This window comes from Lissotriton helveticus (assembly GCF_964261635.1).
Source record: "Lissotriton helveticus chromosome 1_1 unlocalized genomic scaffold, aLisHel1.1 SUPER_1_unloc_1, whole genome shotgun sequence".
Taxonomy (NCBI): domain Eukaryota; kingdom Metazoa; phylum Chordata; class Amphibia; order Caudata; family Salamandridae; genus Lissotriton; species Lissotriton helveticus.
Window position 1 is genome coordinate 5,802,173 of NW_027611648.1, and position 22,735 is coordinate 5,824,907.

Here is a 22,735-nt window from a genome sequence, read left to right on the forward strand (position 1 = left end):
AAGGAATCGTCCTTCCTGACGGCCGAAAATGCCGCCCGGTAATTCACTAGATTACCGTCCCCCGCATGAGCACCGAGTGTAATTCTCACCAACGGAGGACCTGAGTGACAATAAATACTCGCAAATTACACAGAATCGTCCTCTGCACGAGCACCGAAACGACTCACCAACGGAAGGCAAATGGTTCAGAATTGCCGATCATTTCTTCTGCGTGCAGACGCACTACAGTGAATCAGGCCAATTCCCGCAGACAGGGGCTATAACCAATATAACAGATATCAGGAATCAAGAACACGAATCCAAGTCAAGACATCAGGTCGAAGAAAGAACCCCGCTAGCATCATCAGCCGGTCAGCAGAATATTCGACCCACTTCCTGGTCTATCATGTGGTTAAATAGACGTCACATGATCCACCCACATGCAAAGCCTTATGGGAGATGTAGTCTTTGCATATATCAACCCCAGCACCGTTGCGCACGAATTGAACCATGACATCAACTGGCTAATCAAAGACATCAGGGAATATCAAAGACAAAAGAAAGGGTACAATTACATTTCTGGTGGCCTGGCATAGACATCTTGGTTGAGCCCTTAATAAGAGATTGTATCGAGTGCAATACTTCTGACAAGGTGTGCAAGACGAGAGTACAACCGATGTTTATAAGAGACGCTCCCACACGCTGTTGGCAAGATGTGGCTCTCGATATTTTAGGACCTGTTTTTAACAAAAGTGGTCAATTTTATGTTGTGGTTCTAATGGACATGTTCTCAAGGTGGCCAGAGATTGAAGTCACTCAAAGCATCGGGACTAAGAGCATTACTACATTTTTCCAGGATGTTTTCTGTAGAGAAGGATTTCCGGAGTCCAATTTGTGTCCAAAGAAATGGAGGACTTCCTAGATAATAAGGGTATCAAACACAAACGCTGTTCTCTCTATCATCAGAATGAAACAGGATGGTAGAGAGGTTTACTCGTGTACTCAAAGAATGCATTCAGTTATCTAAAGAACAAGGTGCGGATTGGAAAACTAAGTTGTTTGAAAGAGTTACGGTCTATAGATTCACACCTCACTCCACCACTAGTGAGATACCTTTTGTATTATTTAGGGGTCGTACACCTAACACCTACATGTTTCAGTCTTGGATGAGAAATTTAGGTGTTAAGGCCTTGAGTTCGAGTAAAACTCTGGGGTTAGACTGACAGCATGTCAAGTCCACTAATAGGAAGGTAAACTTTGATGTCAGACATGCTACTGCTCACACAATGGTTTCAGTGGGTGATCGTGTGAGGGTTCGTCTACCTCTCAAATCCTCTGGGTCAAAGTTCTCCTCTCCTTTTCATGTTACCAAGCTCTTTCGCAACGCTGTTTAACTGAAAGATGGGTGTATATGGAATTTGAATCGAATTGCACCCATTCCTGGGATGGTATCCAAGAACACACGCAATTCTCTTGATTCGACTAACACAGGTAGTCGAGCTGGTTGTGATATCCCTTTAAGGAGAAGTTTACGGGAGTCAAGAATTCCAATGACTCTTCATGATTATGTTTTGAAATAAGTTGTTCTGTTTACTTCTTATATGGTGAAATAAGTCTATTCTGATTTCTTTCTTGTTTTGTGTAACTAAAACAATATGTATTTATTATTATTTATTGTTTATTATTATTTGCTTGTTTAAGGTTCGGGGGAAGGTGTGTGGTATCCTTCTTATTTATATTCTTCATATCTTATATGCATTTGGTTCATCCTTTGTGTGGCATCTTTCTTCTGTGTTTATTAGAGTGTTAGTGTAGAATCTGGAATGTAAGTGATGTAATGCTTTACTGAATCCAAGAGACAGTTGATGCTGATGTCTGGTGTGGATGGGATCTTGTATTACCCTCATCTCAATAAAGAAGTTAACCTGATGTGTATGAGCACCTTCTTCTTCGCAGAGAGCATATGCACTTTAGCACTGATCAGCAGTGGTAAAGTGCCCAGAGTCATAAAACAGCTAACAACAGGTCAGAAAAAATACAGGTGGAAGGCAAACGTTCAGGGATGACCCTGCAAAAAGGGCCAAGTCCAACAAGCAGCAAAATATTAAAACTTGCACACCTCCATACACAGTGGGCCCGATTCACAAAGGCAATCTGAGACAAAAATCTAACTTTACGACTTTTGGTATTCACAGAGGTAACTTACGATTCATATCTTCATGTCCGCAGTGGGCCAGAATCTCCCCCTAGCGTTTACTGTAGTGCTGATACTACAGCCATCACTGAGGGGAGCGCAAACTGTTTACTGCATGTACCATGATGCAAAGGAGCAAATGTTTCTGGGATATTATGTAGGATCCGGCCACATCCTTTTCCCTGCCCAAACTGATTTTCATGACCTCCATTACCATTTACCATACGTTCCTTATGTTCCTTTTTGTAAAAATTATATTCCAGCCCACTGATTGCACTTCCGCCGACCTGAACCGGAGAATACGGCCTTAGCCGGTTCGTACAACCTTGGTGCGGAGAGTACGGCCCGACTGCAGACGAAAAGATACGACTCGTAATTTACCTCTGTGAATACCGAAAGTCGTAAAGTTAGACTATTGTCTAAGATTAGGCTTGTGAATTGGAGCCCAGAGTATTAAGCTTGGTAGACAAACTAGAGTAACTATAACTCGTGCCTTCTCCATGAACTACTGCTACTGCTACTGCTACTGTTTTATATTATCTCACTTATACTGTCTAAAACAATAGTACTTACAAGAACAGTAATGACATCACAGATCAAATCTTTTGTGAGAACAGAGTGCATGGCATAGTGGCAAGTTACAGTTAGTGTAATTTGGCTACTGATACACTCTGTGTGGAGGTGCATGAGTTATAATAATTTTTTGTGTTCTTTATAATAAAGTTCTTAATTTAGGGTTTGTTTTTACGGAGACATACGTCCCCTGATCAACTAAGCATGATGGTGTCTTATGCGTTTTAGGTCTAGCTTGCTGGTGCTGATTTTTGAACACCTGTTCAACCGCGGGCCGTGCAGGTAACAGCGGTGGGGCCGGGTTTGGGGGGATTTTGAGGGACGATGCCGAGGGAAAATTAGTTATTTATTTAAGTTTCCCTCAGCATCGTCCCTCGAAATTCCCCCCAACCTGGCCTCACTGCCCACCGTTTGTTTCCTGCACGGGCCGTGGCTGCACCTGTTATTATAAAGTTGTGCACTGAGTGAGCTTTGGCTGCACCCAAAGGAGAATATCCTTCTCACCTCATGCTATTGGCTCTTTAGTGTGATTATTCCTCCTCTTATGGAATATTTCCTTTGCAATGCTTGGCGGACTATTTCACCCTCTGAAAAGTATATTTAATTATCAAATTATTTTTTTAAATCTCATAAATGCATTGTGTACTGAACGCAATCATTGTTATTTCGTTTTTTTCACTTCAGCAGGCTTTTCTTTAATTTGTGAGCCAGGACACACAATGCAAGCATGACCGGTCGGCTTTGCCAAAGCCTGTTGTGATTTGGTGTAAATTTGTTGGGTAGTTTTGATATCGGGACAGTTGGTTTGCGGGTAATCATGATCAACTGGGAATTAAAAAAAAATTATTCTAATTGGGTGAGATGGCTTTTTTTTCTTGTTTGTCAACTTGAGACTGATCCCGTGGGAGTGAGCGATGTGACTGTCTTACAGGACATAGAGACTCGGTTCCTGTGCCCTGCATGTCACACAAAATAGTACATAAGGGGCAGGGTAGGAATACCCTAAACTTATTCCAACGCCTGGTGCAAAGTTAATTAAAAAAAAATGTGGGTTAATTATTTTAGATGTCAACAATGATGTAATTTAACATGTTATAAGTGATGTAATATGTGAGATCTTAAGCAGTGATTGGTGGGGGCGAGAGTTATAGTTAGCTCAGTAAACTATACCTGGTGAATTTCAGTGATTTCTAAGTTTCAAATGTAACATTATAACTGACATTATCATCTAACTATTAATTTAACCTATGGTTTTTGCACAGTGATTTTCCTAGTTTTTTTAACGTAAAAGATATTATTCTCAAGCCTAACCATAATGTTACTTAAAGTTCAGCAATTATCCTTCGAGCACTCCAAGTCTACAGTAGTTCGATGTATGTTAGTCTAGTCACTGTTGATGTTCAAATTCTTCTTTATTAGACCTCTAGACAACACGTGTTTTTTCTTGATACAAATTCATTGGGGCTGGAAAACCATGCATCATATAAAAAAGTTACCAACAAAATCTACCAAAAGTACTAGTAATAGAGTAACCACAACCAACAACAGTGGTACATTCATGCCAAAACACCATCTCCAAGAGTATTCATCAGTTCATGTTCGGTTATGTAGTTCAAAAGCAACTACAAGGTGGACCAATGTGTTCACCAGTCGGGTAACAGAAACATACGTAGGAAAAAAAAGACCAAAAAATGCGCCACAACAAACAGGTTCTTTCTCATCAAGAACTCTGTTGCATCAAAAACAAAGAAGCATTGGCATATAAGTGTTTAGCCATGCAACAGTTAATGTTGTTGCACCAAGGACATTGTGCTGCATATCTAAATACTTATTAGGTCCCAAAAGCGAGACCTATTGGCCATGCTAATCGCTGTACTACAATACCTAAGGAACTCGACGTGGATGAAAGGCAGAATGGGACATCATATGTCCCATTCCAACTGAAAACAAATAGGCATTTAAACGTTACTAGAGAATTGGAATGAACCCAATGGTGAAATGATCCGTAGGAAGCTAAAACTCACCAGCAAAGCACACGGAGTCCCCAAATTCTTAAGCAAAAATCAGAAACTGGTAAGGGGACACAGGGATGCGCGGTAACCTGATCAAAAGACAGAAAACAATACAGTTGGAATATTCCACCCTGTAAAAATGCAGACCAGAGTAGTAAATACAAGAGTCTAGGAATACTTGTATAATTTAACAAAAAATGCGTGACCGCTACCCGGGAAAGCTATTATGATTGGGGATTGGCTTAACCCAAATCTAATCCCACATGGCAACAAATGTTTAAACGAGACCAAGTCACAGTAGTGAAAAAGTCCCAGAAAAAAAGATATATAAGCATTCCTTACCGGTGCATCTGTGACCGCCATCCATATATAACCCGAAACCAACAAAGTAGTCAATGCACGCAAGAAAACATAGTGTGTTTATGTAGAAACCGGACGTGCAAACGTGAAGCGAACGTCATAATCCTGGTCGACCTTAAAGGTGCAGTGCTCATTTCTACCAGTGCGCTGGCTCAAAGCCTCAATAAAGTTGTATGAGCTTGTGAATGGTGAGTGAGTCTCAATCTGCAAACGTCAAAGAATAATTTAAGCATATGAAAAATGTATCTGCAAAGAATAAACCTTAAAATGCAAACAAAGGGAAAGTGAAGCAAGAAGCGCGAGCAAGATAGAGAGGCGAAGCGAGGCGCGCGCTTCGGAGAGTAGTCTGCTCTTTTTCGAAGGACACACTCGTGCTTGAGGAATGCCCCTGCGCGCTCCAGCAAGGTGTATGCCGCCACAAGCATGAGTGCAGTGCTTAAAAAAGAGCTGAAGGACGGCTAAAGGTCTCCTATGCAGCGCCTCTGCCCTGCATAGGCGAGACCTAAAAAGACACCTCAAAAAGTGTACAACACCTGGAGCGTCTGGGCATGGAGAACACCACAAGCTGTCCAGTGTACCTGTGGATATGTCCCCACCTATGAAACATCCGAATAGTTAAATCCTGGTCAGTTCCATCCAAAATCCATCCTCACAATCTGTATTTCATTCAGAAATGTTCAATCCTTTTGAAACAAATGTTTTACGCCATGAAATATACAATCACACTTAAAAGTCCACTCCTGAATTAATGTAAGCATTCTTATAATCAAGCTGTACATACATAATACATAAATACCATCTGGGACACTCACCCAAAACAAATATTATGTAATTCTGTGTTTAAATATTAGCTTGTGCACGAGTCAGGCTCCCACTCAAACCTGCTTTAAAACAGACCAGCCAACGCAATTATAAAAATACATTAACAGAACCGAGATTCCCTAAATTGAATAATTCCTGCAATTAAAACAAACTGCATATCCATCGCCCTGACAGCCTCGTAATGCCGCATCTGTGTGGCGTGCTGGATTGTAAATGACGTTTTTGTATTGTGTGTCTTAAGACCATCCATGTCTGTGACTAGTGTTGCCATCTCAGCTGGCTTTAGATGTCAACGCTGTCTGTCACATCTAGAAATCTAAAACACCCAGGTATTTACAGGTATAAATGCTTGTTTGTGTGAAATGTATTCACTAATGGAGCCTGGAGGCGGCGGTACCATCAGCGGCCACCAGAGGGTGCTCTTCGCCTGCTGATGAATCCACTGAACTGCACATCGCATGAGAAGGAGAAGGGTTTCCTCTTCCGGGTCAGCGGCGGCAGAGACAGCACCAGCAGCGGGGGTGACATCACTTCTGGCCTCTCACTGTGTGTGCAGCCTGCTGCAGAGGAAGAAGGAGCCCTGTTTGGTGGGCAGTTACCTTCATCTTCAGACCCTTACATACCCAGGATCTGCCCCCCTCAGACCCTAGATCAGCCCCCCCGCCCCCAGCCCCAGGGGGAGGAGAGAGCCTGGACACGTCGGCACAGGTCTCTGCTCAGGTAGGAGATTGTCAGCATCTTCTGCTGTGTTTGTTGAAATAGACTGAATAATCCTGGAGGGAATCTCTGCAGGAGGCGGGCTGAGCTGGGCTCTTCTATCCGGAGGCTATGGGGGGTGAGCTGGACTCTTCCATCCGGGGCCCCTGGGGCTGAACTGGGCTCTTCTATCCGGGGTCTCTCGGGCTGAGCTGGGCTCTTCTATCCTGGGCCCCTGGGGCTGAGCTGGGCTCTTCTATCCTGGGCCCCTGAGGCTGAGCTGGGCTCTTCTTTCCGATGCCCCTGGGGCTGAGCTGGGCTCTTCTATCCGGGGGCCCCTGGGGCTGAGCTGGGCTCTTCTATCTGGGGCCCCTGGGGCTGAGCTGTGCTCTTCTATCCGGGGGCCCCTGGGGTTGAGCTTGGCTCATCTATCCGGAGGCCCCTGGGGCTGAGCTGGGCTCTTATATCTGGGGCCCCCTGGGGCTGAGCTGGGTTCTTCTATCCAGGAGCCCTGAGGCTGAGCTGGGCTCTTCTATCCGGGGGCCCCTGGGGCTGAGCTGGGCTCTTCTATCCGGGGGCCCCTGGGGCTGAGCTGGGCTCTTCTATCTGGGGGCCCCTGGGCCTTAGCGGAGCTCTTCTATCCGGGGGCCCTGGGGGTGAGTTGGGCTCTTCTATCCATGGGCCCCTGGGCCTGAGCTGGGCTCTTCTATCAGGGGGCCCTGGGGCTGAACTGAGCTCTTCTATCCGGGGGCCCTGGGGCTGAGCTGGGATTTTCTATCCGGGGACCTTTGGGGCTGAGCTGGGCTCTTCTATCTGGGGGCCCCTGGGGCTGAGCTGGGCTAGTCCATCCGGGGGCCCTTGGGCTGAGCTGGTCTCTTCTATCTGGGGGCCCCTGGGACTGAGCTGGGCTCTTCTATCTGGGGGCCCCTGGGGCTGAGCTGGGCTAGTCCATCCGGGGGTCCTCGGGCAGAGCTGGTCTCTTCTATCCGGGGCCCCTGAGGCTGAGCTGGGCTCTTCTATCCAGGGCTCATGGGGCTGAGCTGGGCTCTTCTATCCGGGGCCCCTGGGGCTGAGCTGGGTTCTTCTATCCGGGGGCCCTGAAGGGCTTTCCTTCCGGCCCTGGGGGTGTTTGTGGGCATCATTTGTGTTAAGAGGGGATCCTTGCACTGTTGCACTGCATTTTACTGCACTATGAGGAATCTGTGCACATTACTGCATCTTACTGCACTGTGAGGAAACTGTGCACACTACTCTCCATCTTACTGCACTGTGAGGAATCAGTGCCACTGCACTGATCTGTACTGCACTATCCATGCATTTTACACTGCATCCTACTGCACTGGGAAACACCTGCTGCACTGCTTTTTACTGCATTGAGGAATCGGTCCACCCTGCTTTTACTACACTTTACGAAATCTGAGCACGCTGCGGTGCATCATACTGCAATATGAGGGATCTGTGCACACTGTTCTGCATCTTACTACACTTTAAGAAATCTGTGCACGCTACACTGCATCATACTGCAATATGAGGAATCTGTGCACACTGTTCTGCATCTTACTACACTTTAAGAAATATGTGCACGCTGCACTGCATCATACTGCAATATGAGGGATCTGTGCACACTGTACTGCATTTACTGTTCACACCACACTGTTTTTTCTTTGTGATGGCAATATATGGGCTGCACTGCTATTTGTTGTACTGACGAATCTGTGCACACTGCACTGCTTTTTAGTATGCTCTGTGTACACACTTCATTACTCGTAATTGACTATGATAAAGCATTGTATGCAGTAGTTTACCACACAATGAGATATATGTGCACACTGCACTACTGTTTGCTACACCTTGAGAAATAATGGGACGCTGCAAAGCCTTTTATTACTCGAGGAGAAATCTGTGTACACTTCAGTGATGTTTACTGTACTCTGGAATCTGTACACACTATGCTGCTGTATGAGAAATATGTGCACAATGGATTGTGCATTCTGAACTGCTGTTTAATACACTTTGAAAAATATTTTAACACTACTGAGATTTGTTCTGATCAATTAGTAATATGTGCGTACCTCACTGCTTTTCTGCTAAACTGTTGGAGCACTATTAGCACTATGAGAAATCTGTTATGCCCTTTGGTTTAAAAAATGCCCCTGTCACCTTCCAGAGGTTGGTGAATCAAGTCCTGACTGGGTTGGAGTCCTTTAGTGCAGCTTATCTTGATGATAGTGCTGTCTTTAGTTCCACCTGGCAGGATCACCTGATCCACCTCGGGAAGGTTTTAAAAGCCCTGCAAACTGCAGGCCTAACCATCAAGGCATCCAAATGCCAGCTAGGGCAGGGCACTGTGGTGTGGTTGGGCCACCTTGTGGTGGAGGCCAGGTACAACCCTTACAGCCCAAGAGCCAGGTTATCCTGGACTGGGCATCTCCAACAACCCAGGCCCAAGTCAGTCCATTCCTTTGCTTGACTGGGTACTGCAGGAGGGTTGTGAAGGGATATGGGTCCGTTGTGACTCCCCTCACAGAACTCACCTCCAAGAAAATGTCCATAAAGGTAAACTGGACAGTTAGTTGCCAAAAGGCTTTTGACACCCTGAAAGAAGCAATGTGCTCAGCACGAATTCTGAATGCTCCAGATTATGCCAAGCAGTTCATAGTGCAGACTGATGCCTCTGAGCCAGGGATAGGAGCGGTCCTACCCCAGACCAATGATGAAGGCCAAGACCAACCTGTTGCTTTTATAAGTAGAAGGCGTCTCCCCCACGGAGCAGCGTTGGTCAGCCATTGAGAGGGAGGCCTTTGCTGTGGTTTGGTCACCGAAGAAGTGGAGACCATTCTTGTTTGGTACTCACTTCCTAGTTCAAACTGATCACAGACCTCTCAGATGGCTAATGCAAATGAAAGGACAAAATCCTAAAATGTTGAGGTGGTCCATCTCCCTACTGGGAATGGACTTTGAAGTGGAACACAGACCTGGGACTGCCAATGCTAATGCAGATGGACTTTCCAGGTTCTTCTACTTACACAATGAAGACTCTCTAGGGAAAGGTTAGTCTAATCTTCTTTCGTTTGGGGGCTGGTTGTGTGAGAACGTGCCCTCTTTCTTGCATGGTATGCCCCCACTGATGAATTGCTGATGTTCTTTGACTGAGTGTGCCCTGGGCTCCTGCTAATCAGGTTCCCAGGGCCTATGTTTCTTCCCTAAAACTGTTTTGAAGCCTAACCCCAATTGGCATCTCTGGCCACATGTCAGCCCCTTGTAAATGGTACCACAGGTACCCAGGGAACTGTGACCAGAGAAGACCCCTAAGGGCTGCAGCACTTATTGTGCCACCCTTAGGGGCCCTGTCCCCTGACACCCACACACTGCTTTTGCAGGTTGCGTGTTTTGGTGCAGAACAAAGTGAAGAGTCGATATGGCACACATCCTTGTGTGCCATGCGCACAAACCACTGCCCTGGCATACATCAGTCACCCCTCTAGCTGGGTGCCCTATGCCAGTGGTGAGGGTACAAGTGCATGAGCCCTGTGCCCCTACAGTACCCAGGGCCATTCCTGGGCACTGTAAGTGCAGTGCTGCCATTAAGAGTATATGGTGCTGGGAGCTTGTCATTACGAACTCCACAGCACCATAATGGCTACACTAAAGACTGTGAGGTTTGGTACCAAACTTCTCAGCACATAAAACCCACACTGATGCAAATGTGGGATTTAATGTAAAATGCACAACAGAGGGCATCTTAGAGATGCCCCCTGAAACTCAACCAACTCCTAGTGACCTGACTGAGTGGCTGCTTAGGCTGCCACCACCAGACATGTTTCTGGACCCCTGGGTCGAGAGTTTGCTGCTCTCGGGGGCCTGAAACAATGCACATCCTGGGAAGAGGTGCCAAGCCTCCTCCCTCGGGATAGGCAGGGTTCACGAAGGGGAAGCTTCAAAGGCATGCCGCCTTTGTGAGCCTCTCCAGACCATTTGCTGCTTTCAGCAACTGGTCCCTAGTGGTTCTACCCCCCACTTTGGGTGGGAAAAACAAATGAGGAAGAGGGGTGTGGCCAACTCCACCCCTCAGGTGGGGGAAGCGAATTGAAGCACAGCCTCGAGTCCCCGCCATCTTGAGGATGGGGAAACCCAGCCAACAAGGGACAGACTCCAGCCGCCCTCCCACTGGAGAGTGGCAGAATAGGGGGTGTACCCACCCCAGGGAATGGACCCAATGGTCCATGCCCTTTACCTACCTATAATATCCCTAAATCTAGTATTAAGGGGGCACCCTGAACCTCGCTTCCTCAGATCCAGAAACGACAAGAAAAGAAGATAAGTAGAAGGAACAAAGAGCCGTGCAGAGCTACCAAGAGGACGCCCACTGACTTGGCCCCAGTCCTACAGGCCTGTCTCCCCTCGGACCTGCTCATGCAAAATCCCACTGTGTCTGGCAGCCAACAACCTTGAAAACCCAGGAGCACCTGCCTGCCTTCACTTCCAAAGACTGAATCTCCCATGAACACATGACTTGTTCAAACAGCAACCCCTGGCAGCAGCCAGGGACAGCGAATACAGCCCACTCTGCACCCGCTGAACCCGGCCCAAACTCGAGTGGAAAAACACCACAAGGAGGTCACCCCGGCGATCCTGACCCAAGATCCGGCGACCCCTGACCTGGCAAAAGCCTCCAGGGGACGAATGCAGCCTAAATCCAGAAGCCCCCCTAACCGGGACCAGGAGCTGGTAAGAAGATCCGACCCCAGAAGTCACCCCTGCACCCGACGCCCCGCGGCCCTGTGCGCCCAAACTGACGGTGCCTAACCAAACCTTAACTTCCCAACTTACCTCTCCCAGTGGTGGTCGCACCCAGAAGTCCTTCATCTCCCTGCCTGAGGTTCTCCATAGAAAACAACAGGGCGCCCGACGTCGAAACAGCACTCTGCTCACGGCCACCCCAGTGCCGCTGAAGGTTCACCTTTTGTGCTACTTGTTTTCCCATTTGCCCTGACCTTACACCTAGGAGCTTTGCTCTCACAACCCAGTGACCTGCTTGCCAGCAGCCACCAACCGGAGACCCCTTGTCCCCCTTTGGATAACAGTGAGCCTCAACACTCTGCACTCGGCCGCCCTAGTGCCACTGAGGGTGTAACAACAGTGCAACAGTGCAACAACAGTGCGTAACTGGCCCTGGGGGACCCCTGAGTCTAGCCCCAGAACCTTAACTCCCACAGTTGATTACTTAACTATGGACCGTTAACCTGTTTCTCTCCATAGGATAACATTGACACTTTTTCTCCGAAAAGTTTCTACGTGTGGAGTTTTGAAACCTAAAAATATTCTTTAAAAATCATACGAATAACCGAAACGTATTTACGTACCTGTTTCCAGGAAATGTCCCAGTTCTGAATCTAGGCATCCAGCTTTGAGTAAGAAAAGTAACGTAGAAAGTAACTTACCTGCAATTTACTGAAAAAGCATATTCATTTCAATGTACTGTATTTGCTAACTGCTGTATCCTTCTGCATACCCTGCATACCTTGTAAATCAAAAACAGTACAATTTCTTTTGTATTTTCAAACTGTTCTATATCCAGTAACTTATTACTGAAAAGTATTTAATGCATACCTGTGCCAGGCTTATTTGGTTCTAAAAATAAAACAACAGTATATATTTTGATACAAATACAATTGGCCTAGAGTTCAGTTACTGAGTATGTGAATTCATTTGCTGACTGAGTGTGTACATCAAATGCTTAACACTGTCCTCTGATACTGCCTTTCTGCTCGACCACTCGACCACAATTAGAGAGTAAGGTTCTATCTAACTTTAACCTCTGCCTACCTCTGGGTTCATTTGGTCTCTATACACACTATACCTCGTTTTGGTGTAGTATATATAGAGCCAGTTTCCTACAATATGGCATTGAGTTTTTTTGCTACAAGTGATGGATGGGATGGAAGGCTCTGTAAGGTTTGCTTCCAGAAGCATGAAAGATTTGGAAACACAATATTCTGTAATAGAAAGTGAAATGTTGGAATGCGTTTTGGGTGTCGGCAGGTGTAAGCCATATCTCTTGGGAGGAAAATTTAGCTTGAGGACCGATCACAGACCACATTTAGTCTAGAATCCAAATTAAGATCCTCAGCCAAATTATCTATCAAATTATTGGAGTTTTAGTGTGCTTCATATTACAGGAAAAAGAACATTAGAATGGACTTTCTGTCTTGGTTACCATTAGATTTGTGTTAGGTGGATGTACAGGAAGAAATTGAGGCATGTGTCAGTGCCTAAGTTGAAGTTTTGGACATTTGTTCCAATATAATGGTATTGTGTGATCGTTTGAGGGAGGGTACTGTATTGATCAAGGTCATGAATTTTGGGAAATTTGGGGGGGGCAAGGGAATAAACTTTGGAGACTTCTTTGCAATCTTATTGCAAGGTGGCGGATGAGGTATCTTTGGAAGAAGGATTGTTAGTAAGAGGTGATAAGTTAATTCCACAAGGTGGTTTCCACCAAAAGATTTCGGGGACAGCTCATGTAGGCCATCTGGGTCTGAGCGCCACTAACCGTAGAATAAGAAATTATTTCTGGTGGCCTGAAGTGGATGTGGATGTGGAAGGATTAGTAAGAAATTGTGCACCATGCTGTTTGAGTGATAAACATTGGTGACCTCTGTGTACACTGCTGTTCCTGTTTCATGTCCTGGTAAGGTGCGGCAGAGAGTTGTGGTTGATTTTTTTCCGACCCTTTTCATGTATTACCTTCCAATATGAGACACTTTATTGTCATGATGGATCACCTTTCCAGGCGGGTGGAAGTACGTGGTATAGCCAAACCCAACACAAACTCTGTGATTCCTTTTGGTTGTGAAGTGTTTGCTAGAGAAGGGACTCTCGAGGAGCTGCTCACTGACAATGGAGTTCAATTGACTTCTTCCACCATGGCAGAGATTTTAGGCAAATGTGGAGTGAAACATTTCCGCACGCCATTGTACCACACTCAGGCCAACTAAAAGTGGAGAGATTCAACAGGTTTCTAGTGGAGTGTATCCGGAGCGCGGTGACATCCAGAGTTGACTGTGAAGTAACAACCAGCGATTTAGTGTGGGTTTATAGATCTACATCTCATTCGATCACTGGTAAAGCACATTTAAACTCATGACGGGGAGAAAAGACGTGTCCTCGTTGTATCCCTCATTTGATCACTGGTAAAGCACCATTTAAACTCATGACGGGGAGAAAAGAGGTGTCCTCGTTGTGTCCCTCTTTCGATCTATGGTAAAGCACCTTTTAAACTCATGAGAGGGAGAAAACAAATTAGAGAATTTGTTGGATAGTGAGAGGGAAAAATTACTATTCCCACTCCAGTGAGTGCAACAGTAGGGAAAGCGTTGGATAGCATAGGGGTACAAATTCCTATTCCCACTCCAGAGAGTGCAACAGTAGGGAAAGCGTTGGATACCGTAGGGGTACAAATTCCTATTCCCACTCCAGAGAGTGCAACAGTAGGGAAAGCGTTGGATAGCGGGGGGGTACAAATTACTATTCCCACTCCAGAGAGTGCAACAGTAGGGAAAGCACTGGATAGCGGAATGGTAAAAATGACTATTCCCACTCCAGTGAGTGCAACAGTAGGGAAAGCGGTGGATAGTGTAGGGGTGAAAATTACTATTTCCACTCCAGAGAGTGCAACAGTAGGGAAAGCGTTGGATAGCGGGGGGGTTACAAATTACTATTCCCACTTCAGAGAGTGCAACAGTAGGGTAAGCGTTGAATAGTATAGGGGTAAAAATTACTATTCCCACTCCAGAGAGTGCAACAGTAGGGAAAGCGTTGGGTAGCGGGAGGGTAAAATGTATTATTCCTACTCTAGTGAGTGCAACAGTAGGGAAAGCGTTGGATAGCGTAGGGATGAAAATTACTATTCCCACTCCAGAGAGTGCAACAGTAGGGAAAGTAATGATTCCATATTAAAATAAAATGTAATTAATTATCAATACCAACAAAAAATGTATTAAAAATAATTACCAAATAATAAAAATGTATTACCAATTACAAACATTATTTACAAATTATTAAAAATTAATTACCAATTAATTAATTATCAATTAAATATCAATACATATAAATGCAAATAAATATTAACTTTATTACAATTAAATGACTTCCCACCATATTCCCCTATAAACCCACAACCCGCTCCCAAAAATTAATAAAATTAACATATTTATCAATTAATCAATTAATAAAATATATTTACCAATAAATAAAAATGACTTACCAATTAAAAAAAATAATTACGAATTAAAAAAATAATTACCAATTAATAAAAATGAATTACCAATTATTAATTAATTATCAATTAATTATCAATACATATAAATAAAAATTGATATTTAATTTACTATAATTAAATCACTTCCCAACCTATTCCCCTATAAACCCACAACCGGCGACGGAATTAAATTACGCAAAAATTAACTATAACAAAATTAAACATACATTACAAAATTAATACATAATTTTAATACATATACTACCATACATAACACTAAAAAAATTCGATATTATGGAAATCGATATTTTTAATTCGATATTATGGAATTCGATATTTCATACCCTAAATATATTGTGGTAATTTGATATTCTAGGCAGTCTATATTTTTTATTCGAAATTTTGGGCAGTCTATATTTTGGAATCGCTATTTATGGTGTTCACCGTGTGTGTGTGTGTGGTGTTAAAAAAGGGAGAAGATGTGTAGCCTCTGCAGATAGGATGCCTTTACTGTTTATTGTTATTTGATGTAATATAGCAGTGTACGGACATTGGTCATGTTGTGTTCTGTTATGGAATTTCTTATCTGCTGGTTTGAATAGTGTTATAGATGCAAGGACCCGCTGGGCCTTCTACAGCTGTGTAACAACTGGCGCTTCAGGACCTTCTCAGAACTCTATCCCCCCACCCCCACCTTGTGGATTGGCGTTACTTCCACATGGTTTCTCCCCTCTGTTTCGGGGGTACTTACCTGTCCTCCGCAATGCCCTCCACATGTTTGCTGCCACTGCCCCATACAGTAAATACTGGTGGGAGGGTAGAGTATATTTGTTTGCGAGTTCCACAAAGTTCCTTAGTTCTCCACCTGTTACTAGTTCCATAGCATTTTCCTACCCTTTCTCTCCAGCAACCGAGACCAATATCCCTCATGCAAGAGTTGTAGTAATGTCGACAGTGTGAGGTACTTCACATACGGAACCCTCATTTGTGTTCTCTGCAAGACCCAGGCCCATTGAAATTGCAGGGTATCCAGCGAGAGACCAGAATATTTAACGCCTGTTTGAGCATTATGACTAATCAATCTGGCCTATAGCATGGTACTGGTGGAGAGAAAGTGTACGCCAGTCACTATTACGCCCCCCATTTCAGGTGCGCCGCCAGGCAATAAAGCTCCAAGTCAGGGACCGCTAACCCACCTCCATCAGTGGGGAGCCGTAGTTTGATTAATGCCAGTCTATGACGTCCTGTGCCTTATATGAGGTATATCAATAGGCTGTTAATCTCCCAAAAGATGGATTTTGTGAGCCAATTTGGGCGAGCTGCAAAGTAATGAAAGAGACTGGGAAGGAAAACCACCTTCACAGTATCATCCTGCCTGCGACTGATAGAGGAAGTATTAGCCAGAAATTTATGGAAGTCTGCAAAAATCAGTGCCAGTTGAAGATTGCTCAAGATCAGCCAAGTTGTAGCAAATATGAATGCCCAGGAAGCATAATGTGACTGGTTCCGAGCAGAGATCCTCCCTCATTTCTGGCAGAATAGTGGCTGGTGTCAGAGCATGTATCGGGAATGCATTTGACTTATCCCAATTCACCTGGACTGTCGACGTCTGGCTAAAATCATCCAAAGCTCTAAATGCGTGATCCACATTTGCGTGTTCCCCACGCCTGTACACTTATAGATCCTCTCCATATAGGGGGATATAGATAGGGTGGTCGTCAATCACTATTCCTCGATAATGATGGATGGTGCAGAGTGTCAGGGCCTGGGGCTCAACAGCCAAGGCAAACGGCACTGGCGACAGTGGGCAACCCTGTGTGGCAACGGCCTCTACCCTACAGGGTGCTGATATCACACCCCATTTCGGACTGGAGACATCAGGGGCAAATATAGCAGACGTGTCCAGGTGAGGAAGCCATTCCCCAGTCCCATGCTGGCCAGAGTAGCATCAAGAAAGTCTCAGCGCCGATAGTCACATGCTGTCTCTGTGTCAGTGTTGATCACTAGTGCTCTAGGATAGTCCACTAATGGGGTATGGAGCATTAGGCGAATGTTAGGGATCAAACTGCGTTTAGGTATAAAACCCATTTGATCCGTGTGAATAAGATCACCTGTATGGTTGCCCAGTCATCAACAATTTACAAAGTAGTTTATAATCTACATTTAACCCCTTCAGTGCTGCGCGAATTTCGCTGCAGTGCTGAAGGGTCATAAATCACATTGACTCATGACGGAAATGTTCCGTCATCAGCACCGGAGCACCGACGCTGATGACGGAACCGTTCCGTCATGAGCATGGAAGGGGTTAATATGGAGAGCAGTCTATAGGATGGTATCTTATCACTCTACCCTTTTTGTGGAGTGGAACAAACAGGGACTTTCCCTTCATTGGTGGTAGTGCCCCCACTGTTCTTGCTGCATTATACAGTGCAGTCAAGATTGGGGGAAGCAAGTTTGCACAAGATGCATAAAATTCCAGGGTCAAGCCATCTGAGCCTGGTACCTTGCCCAGGGCTTTACTCGCCCCCTCACCTCCTGGATTGTGTTGTCACCTCCTAGGGATGCGCCCACTACCTGTGTCATTTGCTTCGTACTTCCGATGGAACATAATCCTGCATGGGCTGGGTGGGGCAACATCAGAACATCCATAGATGTTAGAATAATAGACAGCAAAGACTGTATTAATCTCGTCATACCTGTAACGCTGGTCACCCTCCCTTTGTTGTGTATCTGCAGTATTTGGGGACACTGTCTATCAGGATTGAGCAGCCACACTAGTAATCTGCTGGATTTATAACATTCTATGTGTGCCCTAGTTTTATATATGCTCACTATTCGTATGCCGTGAGTCTCTCCACTAGTTTTAGGAGTTTTTCGCTTTCTGCTCTCAGTCTGTCATGCAGCACCTGTTCTCCCTCTGTCGGTAGATCCGGTTTTATTAAGAGGTGCTCCAAGTGTTTGATCTCAGTATGAAGCTGGGGCCGAGTCCCTACTACTGCTGAGATGCTGTGACCACGTACCGCTAGCTTGAATGCCTCCCACTCCGCGAGTGGGGAGGAAGTCGTACCCGTATTTTCCATGAAGTAATAACTGATCACGTTCCCTAGGGTAGATCTGTAGACTAGGTCATGAGCTTCGCAGTATTGAGCTTCCATGTCGCAGTGCGGGGTCTGGACAGCGCCCAGGCCAGAATCAGTAATAACGGGTGGTTGTCGCAGTATTTTTCACCAGATATTCAACCCTCCTAGCTCTTGCATGTACGCTAGCCGAGCATAAGAAAGCATTTAAGTGCACCGATAGCTTGTGCGTACCCGAGTAATAAGAATCAAAGCCGCCCTCCGAAGTTAAGGTTCTCCAGGTATCAACAAATCCTCAATCGTTAATCCAACATCGAAATGCGTGGGCAGTTTTATGTAGTGGGGATGTGAGCAGTGGGGGTGTGATCTATCTAAAGGTACACCAGCCATGCAGTTAAAATCTCCAAGTAACACAAGGTAATGATGTATTCGGGTGAACAGAAAATTAGGGAGAATAGGAATGATAGTTTGGCCCACATTGGAGGCATTAATATTCACACAGGCTATATCTTTGCCATCCGGTTTACCTGTTAATATTACGTAGTGACCTTCTGGGTCTATGATCTCGATCTGTGAGAGAAACAGGGAAATAAGGAAACAAACCAGCACCCCCTAGCAAAGGCAGAGTACATGGTGGCAAAGATTTCCTTCTTCATCGCTTCTGCAGCGCTAGGCCCACAAAGCAGTTCTGTTTGAGGTATCTGTGAGGGATGATGCAGATATACCACCTGCAGTCCCCGTGACCACCCACAGTTGTTGTTTCAGGAGTACCCAATTGATGCGTTCCAGATCTGTGGCAGAATGATATGCTTGATGTGAGAGCTAATGTGCCATATGATATATTTCCATCTTTGGAAGTCTCAGTCTGCCTGAAGTAGCGGCTTGGAGTTTCGACATGGCCAGTCCGCGTGTCTCACCTTGCCGGAAGTATGTTATAAGGGCCGTGTCTATTAGGCATAGTTCTGATGAAAATACCAGTATATTAAGCATGCTGCAAATGTAGTTAAACCTTGGACTACCACCATGTTCCCAGTTTAGACTCGTCCCCACAGCGACGATTGCCATTTGATCAATTTAGTGAAATCCCTGTGCATTTGATCAGTCAGTGCAGTCATATTGTCTTTGATCATCATTGGAAATCAATACTTATAATATTTCATCTTTGTGTCGATTTACCGAAATGGATGTGCACGGAGGGCTTCCCTCGTGGTATAGACCATCAAGGGCCAGACTTCACTTTTGGTCCATTTCCTTCTGTACCTGGAAAATACTGTAAAGTCTGATATGGTGAACGTCGGTGCTGACAGCGAACGTTTTGGAGAGGGTAAAGTGAGGAGTATGATGTCCGCATACAGCTTAGTTTTCAGGTCGCCGGCTATGATTTCAGTTTCCCAAATGTCTTTTGTGCAGCATATGGTGAATGTGAGGGGCTCTATGGCTATCAGGAAGAGTGCCACGACCAATGTGCTTCTTTCTCTCCCTTTCCCTTTTGCCCTTCTCCACTTCTTTTCTTGCCTGCCATCTGTTTGTTCTCATCAAAGTGCGCACTTCACATTATATGTTGTATGCATGCTCAGAATTGAGATTTCCCTAAGTGTAAATATTCAGAAAAGCTCAACTAGTATGCATTTCCTCCCTTGCTTTATCAGCATCCACATTAAACACAGTTATAAAAGGACTACACTTCCCAGAGACCATTGGAATTCATGACTACAGAAAACTGCACCTGGTGCACCGTCAAGGCACACTAGATCTCTTAGTTAATCCTCCCATGCGTACAGCAAGTCCTCTTCTCTGATCATAGGCATTGAAAACAAGATGCATAGGCTTTTCTGTTTTCAGTTTCTATAGGTTCTAAATTGTGTTTTTTTCAGTACTTTGCTAACTTTAACTTTTTTTTGCTCTATAAAAAATCACAGGGCAAGTGAGTTTATTTCCTTCTCTTGCTTGTCCCTAATTTCTAATATCCATCTATCTCCTCCTTACAATTATTTTTTAATTTGTTCTTTCAGGTAATGTTTCAGTGTTTTGCTCACCTCCAAACCTTTCGCATTTCCTATCGATCTCTTTCCAGCAGTCTTGTCCCAGGATGTGCAAGATGGAGGTATGTTTGCATCTTATTATCTCATAAATATTTGATTGCATGTTTTATTCTTGTCAAACGTCAACAAGAGAAAACTCTTTGACCAATATTGGTTGCAGGGACCATCAATTACATAATATATGTGGCAGATGTAGAGCACATCATGGTTGAGAAGCATTTCCAGTTACATCAGTGTCAGAGCTAGATCTACTAACCCCTTCCAAGCCTTGGACATAACGGTTACGTCCAAGGTTGTGGTGCTCCGGTGCCAAGGATTGATCCATTACGTCCAAGGCCCACTATTTTGAAATCCAGCTGCCCAAGGCACTTTTTTCCAGTATACTGACAATCGGCATGCATGGCGTGCTGACTTCCTTATAGTGAAAGTGAAATTAGCTGATCGGTTCATTTCATTTTCACTGCCTATATGCTCTTGGCACCGCAAGAGGGCGATCCCCTAGCAGGGATCCACCACTAGACACCAGAGAGGGGGGATCGGGTCCTTCGTCAAGGGCCTTTGCTCCCCCATAATAATTTGGCCATATTCAGTCTTTCTGCCCCCTCCCCCCGGGGAGGTGGGGCGGAAGGCACACTATACACCAAGGAATCTTTTTATTTTTTACTTAGGGGTGCGGACTTCCAAAAATGAGCATTATAATGCCCCCAACTGTCACAGAAAGCTAACTAGGCTCCGGGGATTATTGTCTTTTTTCTAATAATAGAGAGGTGAAGGCTGCCCACAATGGGCATGTCTATGCCCATACCCCAAACGCAACAGTGACAGTCTGCTTGTCCCTCTGGGAGGTAGATGGGGATTGTTAGACCTGCCATCCTTGGCGTGGGTCTCCCTTTCCATTTTCATTATGACTCCTACGTGTATGACCTATTTTTGTGCTGGACAAGATGCTCTGAGCACTGTGCAACTGCTGATCAGTGCCACAGTGCAAGTGCTCCTTCTGATAAATATGACATCTTATATTCGTATCTGACCCAGTGAAACTGGTAGAGATCCCAGACGAGTTTCCCTGAACTCAGGAGTTCGTAATGCATTCTTTTAGGGGAATGATTTTTAGACTCGGAGCTTGGAAATAGCACTTTTAGAAAGTGACTATTTTCTTACCCAAACCTTGCTGTGTGCTGCCGAAGATGTGTAGTCAGATGTCTGGGAAATGTGACAGGGTCTGGGCCGTCTCCAGAGCCTGGTGTTAGCTGGCTGCATTTAGATGGGAGGGGTGGCGTCGTTTCTGTTGAGCATCCTGCCTTCCACAGTGCCGGCCCCACTTCCCGCTGAGCGTCTGGCGACCCTGCCTCCCTTTTTCAAAGGAAAGAGGTGTCATCTGGCAGGAAACACCCACAACAAGGACCTAGGTACCGGGGAACCCCCTGCCGGATCAAACAACTTCAAAAGACCCCTATTGCCCTACATATAGGGGCCTTTTTGGCTGTAGATTAGATTGATTTGGACTAAGAAGAACCCTGCTGAATTCGTCACGGCTCACACCCTACGAACCGTACCTCCTGTACTCATCGCATCTTATCTGTTGAGCCCTGCTGACATTGTCGTTGCTCACACCCTACGAACCGTACCTCCTGTATGCATTGTATCGCATCTGACAAGCCCTGCTGACTTTGTCACGGCTCACACCCTACGAACCGTACCTCCTGCACGCATTGCAACGCATCTGACGAGCCCTGCTGACTTCGTCGCGGCTCACACCCTACGAACCGTACCCCCTGTACGCATTGCATCACATCTGACGAGCCCTGATGACTGCGTTGCGGCTCACACTCTACGAACCGTACCCCCTGTATGCATTGCAACGCAACTGACGAGCCCTGCTGACTTCGTCGCGGCTCACACCCTACAAACCGTACCTCCTGTACACATTGCAACGCATCTGCGAGCTCTGCTGACTTCGTCGCGGCTCACACCCTATGAACCGTAACTCCTGTACGCATTGCATCGCATCTGACGAGCCCTGCTGACTTCGTCGCGGCTCTCACCCTACGAACCGTACCCCCTGTACGTATTGCATCGCATCTGACGAGCCCTGCTGACTGCGTTGCGGTTCACACTCTACGAACCGTACCTCCTGTATGCATTGCAACACAACTGACGAGCCCTGCTGACTTTGTCGCGGCTCACACCCTACAAACCGTACCTCCTGTACGCATTGCAACACATCTGCGAGCTTTGCTGACTTCGTCGCGGCTCACACCCTATGAACCGTACCTCCTGTACGCATCGCATTGCACATCTACAGCCCAGCAGTATTTCAGCGTGTCTCGTACGCCACCTACCGACCTCTACAGCCCAGCAGTATTTCAGTGTGGCTCGTACGCCTCGAGCCGAACATCAAGTACGCCTCGTACCAACGTCTACAGTCCAGCAGCTTCTCATCGCGGTTCCCCAGAACCGACTCGTACTATCGAACACATCGTACCAGATGATTCCACATCGACTCCATGTCGACTGTGAGTATCCGAGTCGCCCCAGCCACTCGAAACCGAACTGAACTGAGTCTTGTTGCAACGCACTTACAATCATCTTTTTCTGCTAACTTATTGTAGATTCTTTTTTACAGTTATTGGCCTGAGGATAAAGATTTTATAAAGAACACTATATTTTCATATACAACTGGTGTGGTGTCCATTTGTAGAGTGTCAAGATATTACTGT

At 45.6% G+C, this 22,735-nt stretch overlaps 1 protein-coding gene across 1 annotated transcript in view; it reads left to right on the plus strand.

Annotated features, from left to right (window-relative positions):
* Window positions 1-6,530: 6,530 nt before the first annotated feature.
* LOC144805427 (uncharacterized) overlaps window positions 6,531-22,735 on the plus strand; it is a 44,935-nt gene continuing 28,730 nt past the window's right edge. Inside the window, 2 exon segments of the mRNA XM_078671985.1 lie at window positions 6,531-6,660; window positions 19,986-20,077. The gene's annotated coding sequence lies outside the window, so the exon portion shown is untranslated.